Raw genomic sequence first — 6,997 nt, 5'->3', positions numbered from 1 at the left:
GGGCCAGCGCCCTACCCTTCTAAGCCTCAGGCACCGCCCACAGTTAGGTTTAACTAGGCCGTGTTCACGTCCACCAGCATTTCACCGATCAGTGTCTCCCTGGGCATGTGTGGATTTTCCGCTGTGTTATAAAGAACAGAAATTTTCTTCACCTGACAGCTGTATGTGTTCCTTAGCTGCTGTCCCTTCCATTGGGGGACTAGGAAATGCAAATTGTTTTGCTCTAAGGGAGGTGGTTGGGTGGCAAAGAATGGCTGGGAGATCATTGAGACTGTCTATGCCTCAGCCTCCAAAATGTCACCAGCAGAGCACAGGCCCCGTCAGATGCGCTGAGAGGCACCTCCATAGTCCTTAACTGCTACTCTAGAGCGTACGACGACAATCCCCCACCATACCCCTGGGAAGCTGCCACAGCACCTGGCCTACAGAATTCACTAAATAAACACCAGAACCATCAGAATGATCCAAAGTTTGCCCCACTGGGCTGTTCTGTTTCCACTCTGGGTTGATCCTCTGCAGAGCATCTCCCCCAGTTCTCACTCTGCTGAACACAGCACCCAGCTTCCCTTGTGTTCAGCTGCTGGTAGGTTCTGAAGGAAAGGCACAGACTAGAAATCAGAGCAGGAGGGGAACAGGGTCAGCCCATGTGTTCAGTAGCCCCTCTGCTGCCCCTAACCAAGGGCTAGTCCCAGGGTCTCACCACTACATCTTGAATACTCCTTCCCTGAGCTCACTTCAATTGCCCCTATCACAGCAGCCATCAAGCTACTGTTGTGACCTGTAGCCCTTGACAGAATAGGAAGCACTGCCTCCTCAAGCAGGGGCAATCCTGGGCTGTCTACACTCCAAAGTGTCCTGGAAACAACCAGGAGGAATCTTCCCAAAAAAGCACCAAGAACAGGCAGGAAAAGTCAAGAAGAATCACACACCTTTGGGTGGGAAAGGAAATAAAGGTACCATTCAATAAAAAAGAAAGAAAGAAAGAAAGAAAGGTGGTTTGGGCTACAGTGATCCTGACCCTAAAGCAGCCCGCAGGGGCACTGGTGGCACCCAGGCCCCTCCCACATGCTGCTGGCCTCACAGGACGGCCTCTCAAGGATGCTGGAGCTTTGGGTTTTCTCCCATGTGGGGCTGATCATGAAATATGACTAAAAAGAAAACCCCGTGGGTCCAATGGGGAGTCAGTGGGTGACTCTCGGCTCGTTGGTGAGGGGCTGGCTGTCCCACTTGTCTGTGTCCCCAAGCCTGGGCCCCCACTCCAGGGAAGAGCCTCTGACCAGCAGCCCAGAGGGAGGGAAGTGTGACCACACTCACTTGACACCGCACCTGCATAGGGGCTGCCACAGAAGGTGGAGAATAGATGGCACATTCCGCCAGGACCCCCACTATGAGTTACTTTTTAAAAGCTCTGGCTTTAAAAAAGAAGAAGAAGAAGAAGAAGAAGCCTGCCCCCAACCCTACTTGTCATATTTCTGGAATGAAAGGGTCAAACACTGCCAGTGTTGGAGCCCTCACACGTCCTGTTCAGGTTCTTCCAGAGAGAATATCTGGAAGGCCCTGATGAAACCTACATACCATTTTATGTCTAAACCAGATCTTATTTTTCCCAAGGCAGCTGCCTTCTCCCATGAAATCAATTTTCATTTTTATTTGCAAAATAAAAACAAGATGCAAATGTGAATGGCTCACTTTCTCTGCTTCTTTTTTTGTATGGAGAGAGTGACTTTCAAGGGAAGCCTGAGTCCAGAACATTTTTCCAGGAAGCGCAGGAAGCGCATGCAGCCAGAAGCAGGAGAGCCCCAAACAGAAGGGAAAATTGCTCAGCAGCAGTCCTTCAAAGCCCAGAGGCTGTTGACCCTACAAGAGATGGGCTTGGAGGGAAGGAAAAGGTTCTAGAGCCCAGGAGACTGTGCGGGCAGCCTCAAGCTCTCGACCAAACAGCCCCCACCTGCTGGGAGTCATGATCCCTCCCCTAGAGGGGTTCTGGAAGACCCAATGAGAGGGCACAGTAAACTCCTTACTGGACCTGGCATACAATAGGTGCTCAATAAATGGAAACTATTTTTGCCTCCACTGAACTGTTAGCAAAAAAAAAAAAAAAAAAAAAAAATCATCCTGCTCTGTAGAGGAAGACTTTGGAGTGCAGATGGGGCACCTAGGACCAAGTGGGGACAAAATCTCACTTAGATTCTTTGTTGTTCCCACAGCTGGAGCAGACAGAGGCGTTGGTTGCAGCTCAGGGACACACGAGCTAGAACAGGTGTGGCAAGGCAGGGCAGCCTGAAGAGGTACAGTGATCTCTCCAATTAGGTGGCTTCACACCAGGTGGTCAGCAGATGGACTTTGGGCACTTTGCTGTTGCCCTGAACTCACATTGCCCCAGATGCTCCCTTAAGGGGCTCAGTGGGGTGATCTTGAGGCCCTGTGGTGTTGCCCTGGGAGTTCCAGGGAGGTCAGTTCCCCTAGACAGGTCCTGGCAGGCTACCCGGGGAGCCCCTTGGGCAATGGCCGGGTGGAGCCTCCTGTTGACTGTCTCCTCCCTCACAGGTTCCCACACAGAGGCTCAGTGGGTGACTCCCAGCTCATTGGTGAAGGGCTGGCTGTCCTGCTTTTCTGTGTCCCTAAGCCTGTGCCCCCACTCCAGGGCAGAGTCTCTGACCAGCAGCCCAGAGGGAGGGAAGTGTGACCACACTCACCTGACACCGCACCTGCGTAGGGGCTGCCACAGAAGGGGACTGCCCTGTCACGCCCAGCTCAGATCTCAGTGAGAGCCTGGGGGAAAATGCAGCTGGCCCTTCACTGACTTGAGGACCGGGGACATTTTTGTGAAAAGTGACGGGGCCCTGCCTTGCTGCAGGTAAGGCTCTGCCACGTTCTGTTCCGCATCACCGCCGCACAGTGGGGAGGAGCTGCCTTGCCTCGCCGGGCGGTGTGCTCTGCTGTCCAGCATACGCAAGGCTCGGGACAGGACAGCAGATCGCAGGGGCATTTCAGAGCAGGCACTACAGGCCCCCAAGCCCGCGCCCCTCACCAGTCCTGTTCAGGTTTTACAGATGTGTCAGCTCCAAATCCAAACTAGCTCTTCTTGGGGGAGGGGGACGCCTCCTCCCTGGGCCGTCCTTGGTGGGCCACTTTAGAGCCAGGTTGTCCCACCTTCCCTCTGTGCTCACTCGCCTCCAGTCTGCTTCTTTCAGGGGGGCTTGCTTCCCTCTCCCCACAGGACACCCCTTTGCCTCCTGGTCTGTGTCCTGCATCACCTCCTGCTGGCTTGTCTCCAACACCCTGGGCTCTCCAGGCTGTGCTCTCTGCACTGCCAGTTCACAGCCAGGTTGTCCTCCAAGTCTTACCTCTCTGCGCCTCTGCTTCAAACCTGGGACTTCCTGACCCCTTTCCTTCCTCAAAGTTCCCCTGGGTCTTTGACTACCCCTTGTCCTGCTGGTCCCCAAGGATGTTGAGTTCCCCCACTTGTCGTGCAGCCTGTAGTGCCAGTGGTTGAGACTGAGGAGGTCCAAACAGGATTCAGATAGACTTAATGAAAACCAAGGAGCTAAAGGTAGCTTTGATGTGCCCTTTATTCAACTCACCGCAGCCAGCGAGCAAGCGTGGGGATATCGGACTTCAGCTTGTGGGGGGCAAACATAGCATAGGAAGCTCCCCCCATAGGCAGTCAGCCTTGGGAAGTCCACGCAGGTGGGAAACCTCGGAGGCTTATACAGGGGCAGGGCTCTGAATGAAGCACTGAGTAAATTAGACCCTCAATGAATTCCCAACAATAAAAAAAATAAAAAAATAACATAGCACCTGCCGGCTTAATCAGGGTTATCCAAAATAACCCAGCACCTGGGGCCTTCAGGTGAGAAAGCCTAATTAACTCATCTTCCCCAAGATGAGGGAAGGGAAGCCCCTTTTCCTTCCTAGGCCTCCTCCAGCCGCCAGCACAGGGCCCACTCCACACCCACTGAGCACAGCCGGCCCTCCCAGCACTTAGAACATCTCATGGTTTTAGCTGAAAGTCTTCTGGCCACCGGTTAGAGGTCCCTACAAGTCCCTGTCACTTTTGGATATGGGTATTAAAAGACAGCCTTGGCGGCACCTGTGGCTCAAGGAGTAGGGCACCGGACCCATATACAGGAGGTGGTGGGTTCAAACCCAGCCTCGGCCAAAAACTGCAAAAAAAAAAAATAAATAAAAGACAGCCTTGCTAATAAACTATCTCACAGAGAAAAATAAACTAACAAAAAGAAAAAAGAGTAAACTCACAGCACACAATTGCCCCTTTGAAGAAAAAGATCACAGCATTCAACTGCCCCCTTTATTTGATTAACCACCTGTGGCTTAACTAGTTGTCTTTCAGATTAACCACCTGTGACTCTTGAGAGTTTAAACAGCACAGTGAAGGGCTCCCAAGCAGACAGCAGGGGCATGAGCTCAGACCACACTCCCACACTCCGAAGAGACTGATAAGCTCGCCTCAGAGAAAAGAAGGGAAAAAAGAAAAAATAAACCCAGCTGCTTCACACCTGCCTTCTGCTATCAGCTGGCAGCAGTAAATATTCTTTTTTTTCTTTTCCCTTTATCCCAATGAAAAAAAACAGCAAACCCCTTATCCTTGAGGCTAGCACTTCTTTCTTTCATTTTCGTGCTATGCCCCTTCCTGTCTCTGGGAAAGTAAAATAAATCTTTTATTTCTTTCTATCCTAATTCTTTCTCATCCTATGCTATGAGTTCCCACCCTAACAGGCATTTTCCACCTCTGTCCAGTCATTTAAGCTCTTGAGGAATTGATTTTGGGAGGCACATTTGGGAGGGTTCCCAGAGCCCACGCACTGCATTCTCCTGGCCTCACCAAACCACCCAAAGGGTGTACTAACTCCGTCTTCCCAGAAAAGACAATAGGCTTTTTATGTTTTCTATGGTATTAACTGTTCAAAGTAATTCTCAGGAAGCCATAAGTCCCAGAACTAAAATCAAGACACACAGAGGTAGAGAAGGAGGAGAAATGGGTATTTATTACATGGACTTTCCCAAATTAAAATAGTTTTGCTAGCAGGGTTATCCAAAATAACTCTTGCTATTAGCAGAAGACCTGGACTTTGAGAGATTACTCTTGCTGCCAATAAAAGTTTCCAAAGACCAGTAGTATTCACTGGAAAACCAAAGAAGTATTTGATGAGCATTTGTCCAAATGTGGTCTTAGTAAGCCCAGAAGCATCAGAATCACCTGGGGTGCCTTTAGACATGCAAATCCCTGGGAATTCTAGAATCTGAAGGTGAGATCTGGGAATCCAAATGGCAACACGTTCCCCAGGTGAGTTTTCTATATTCAACATTTGAGAGCCATAGCTCCAAACCATGGATTCAAGGGTTGAGGCTCACAGCAAGTGATATATGGAAGGCAGTCAAAAATGCTGATCCTAGGGCAGCACCTGTGGCTCAGTGAGTAGGGCGCAGGCCCCATATACCGAGGGTGGTGGGTTCGAACCCGGCCCTGGTCAAACTGCAACAAAAATTAGCCTGGCGTTGTGGCAGGGGCCGGTAGTCCCAGCTACTCAGGAGGCTGAGGCAAGAGAATCGCCTAAGCCCAAGAGCTGGAGGTTGCTGTGAGCTATGATGCCACAGCACTCTACCGAGGGCAACAAAATGAGACTCTCTCTAAAAAAAAAAAAAATCTGATCTTAGCAGAACTTCTCAAACTTTCATAAACTTGTTAAAATGCAGATGGACACTGGTCTAGGATGGGACTGGAGATTCTATGGCGACAATGTTGCTGCTTCATAAATCACGTTTTTAATATTTTTAGTAGTAAGAGGCTGGAGGGCGTGTTTCCCTTTCACTGTCTGCCGGTAGAGATCTGTGTGTGTCTACATGATACTACAATGATAATAAATAAAGCACTGTCCAGTGGCTCGTCTCCCATAATGAAATATAATGAGGCTATTGCTTCAGTAATGATTCCAAACCTTACATAAACAATAGCTGCCCTGTAAGCAGTCAGCCAGGAGGCAGCACACAAGAGCAGTTTAAAAGAAAAGCAGAGATGTCGGAGATTGGGAATCTCGCCCCTCAGTAGCTGAAGGGGCTTAGGCCAGCTCAAAACTTCCTGAGCTTTGAGCTTCAGACATTAGCTGTAAAATGGAGTTGACTCTGGTCTTTTGTCAAGTGAAGAGAAGCAACCAGATGATAAACAGGAAGTGCGCACACGGCCCGGCACACAGCGCAGTCAGCACGTGTCAGCCCTTGGCATCAGGCCCTGTGTGGCTTCCCTTCTGCATCTGGCATTGGAGGCTGTGATACGACAAGGGGTCATGTTTTTTGACTAGGGGAGCTTATTGCAAATATGGATTCTTAGACGCCACCCTCAGATTCTAGGCACCCAGGTGATTCTGATGCTTCTGGCCCTACTAAGACCATACTTTAACAAAGGATCATCAAGTAGTTCTTTGGTTTTCCGGTGAAATATTTGGTCCTGAACACTACTGGTCTTTAGAAACTTCTACTGGCTTCTAAAACCCATGGAATTTCCTGAGTTACAGGAACACTTAATGGTTTTCCTAATAAGCCCCTTTCAACCAGATCTGAGGTTATGCTAATGAGATGACTCTTGGTGGACCCCTAGACAGGATCACTCATGTGATTAGGTTGGAGCTTTCGGCCACCTCCCAATCCCTCCACTCCCCAAGGTGCTGGAGATTGACTTCACCACCAGCAGCCAAGGACTTAGCCAATCAAGGAACCTCTGTATAAAACCTAAATCAGCATTCAGAGAACATATCCAGGTGCTAGAAGGAATCACACTGGGAAAATCAGAGGCTCCAGGCCAGGCGTCCTCAAACTATAGCCCATGGGCCACATGCAGCACGCTTAGGACATTTATCCCGCCCGCTGGGTGTTTTTGCCGCTGCTGCCCATCCTGCTTAGCAGCCAACTCATCCCGGGGCCCTCAGTCTAACGGTCTGAGGGACAGTGAACTGGCCCCCTGTTTAAAAAGTTTGAGGAC

Source organism: Otolemur garnettii, unplaced genomic scaffold, assembly GCF_000181295.1.
Source record: "Otolemur garnettii isolate 467f Iridium unplaced genomic scaffold, OtoGar3 scaffold00012, whole genome shotgun sequence".
In the NCBI taxonomy this organism is placed as follows: domain Eukaryota; kingdom Metazoa; phylum Chordata; class Mammalia; order Primates; family Galagidae; genus Otolemur; species Otolemur garnettii.
The sequence above is the reverse complement of the archived record's forward strand: the minus strand, read 5'-3'. Positions refer to the sequence as shown.